Below are 1,712 nucleotides of genomic sequence, written 5' to 3' on the forward strand. Positions count from 1 at the left end.
TTCTACCCATAGCAACCCTGTATAGGATTTCCAAGGAGTGACTGGTGAGCTTGAACCACTGACCTTGTAGTTCAAACAATTTTGCAGTCTGGTGCCTTAGCCCACAGCGCCACACCAGGACTCCATACTGTTGTTGTTTGCTAAGTACCATGGAGTCGGTTCTGACTCAAAGTGACACTGCACAGGGTTTCTGAGGCTATAAATCTTTACCAGAGTGAACGCCTCATCTTTCTACCACTGAACCGCTGGTAGTTTCAAACTGCTGACCTTCAGAAAACTCTGTTTTCATTTTTTTCACCTAACACTTGTCTGTATTCATTTTTCCTTTGAACAATTTTCATATTGGCAGCATAAATGCACTATATATACATGACATAGCTAACGTACTCTTGGAATTTAAGGTTGTTTTCAGTTTCTTAAACATAAATACAGTACAAAAAACAAAGTACTTTTATAAACAGATAGGCAAGCTGACACAGTGGTTGAATAATTCAAGCTGTAGAATGGTATTATAATTTAAGGATACAGTCAAAGGTTGTTTTTACCCCATATGGGTAATTACTGTAATACATTGACCAAGCTGTATTACAGTAAAACACCATTTCCTTTTATGTCATAGGTGGGTACCTACCCATACAGAAACCAGTCAAACAGAATTATGCCCTACAGGGTTTTTCTTTGGGATTGAAGCATGTGCTCCCATTTTTTCAGATATAGAGGTTAACCTTAACAGAAAGGGAAGCATAGAAACAGAAACTGAAGGGATACTTTGAGGAAACTACCTCCCATTTACCATGCTTCTATGTGCGCACCCAGAATAAAGCAAGGGGATCTCAAAAGTGAAGGAGACAGTGAGTGCAGGAGACACAGGGTCAAAGACTCCTAAGACAAAGATTCTTGGCAGCCCTGCTTGGAGTCTTTGGTTACTGTGCTCCTGGACTTACTGCTCCAGGCAGCCAGCAGGCCTCCCAGCAAACAATATAACCCACAAAGGAAACCAAGTTCCTTGTCAGTAATACTGCTTACTAGAGAAGTCTGGGAGATTCCCTGAACATGGTTGCAAGGAATGTTGCTAAACCTAAAGGAGAGTTTGCCACCTGTCACTATAGTCAGCCACAGAGATGGGGAGACATCCAATCCAAGCTTTAGTAACAGAAAGCCAGCAGTCTGGAGGACAGAGAGAATAATTTCTCAAGACCATTTCTCAAAAGTATCCAGTTTTTAAGACACAGAGCAAAATGAATTTTGTTTTCTCCATTTATCATGATGTTGCTTATTGGTTTAGTTCTGAGGGCTTTTTATTTCTTCATATTGAGATGTAATCCCTACTAAAGGTCTTAGTCTTTTGTCTTCATTAGTAAACACTTCAAGTTAATGGATTAGATATGAGGAAATAGATTAATATTCTTATATCTACATCCAAAGTTTTGGAATAAATAATATGCTATTAAATTAGATCTAATAAAGAGAAGTCAATGATCCCATTCATTCAAGTAAATTGAGATGTTTTGTGCATAGTTAAAGAAAGCAAAACAGAAGTCAATGTCCTGAGGCCTGTCTCAGGACTGACCTTCTTGACTCCTTCCTACCTCCAGTTTGTGCCAGTAACTCTATTCAACAACTTGACTTAAGAATTTACTGTTAGACACTGTGTTTGTTTGTTTGTTTGTTTTTTTGGTCAGGGCTTAGAAGGGAATATTTATGAAGACTCC

This window comes from Chrysochloris asiatica, unplaced genomic scaffold, assembly GCF_000296735.1.
Source record: "Chrysochloris asiatica unplaced genomic scaffold, ChrAsi1.0 scaffold00149, whole genome shotgun sequence".
NCBI lineage: Eukaryota > Metazoa > Chordata > Mammalia > Afrosoricida > Chrysochloridae > Chrysochloris > Chrysochloris asiatica.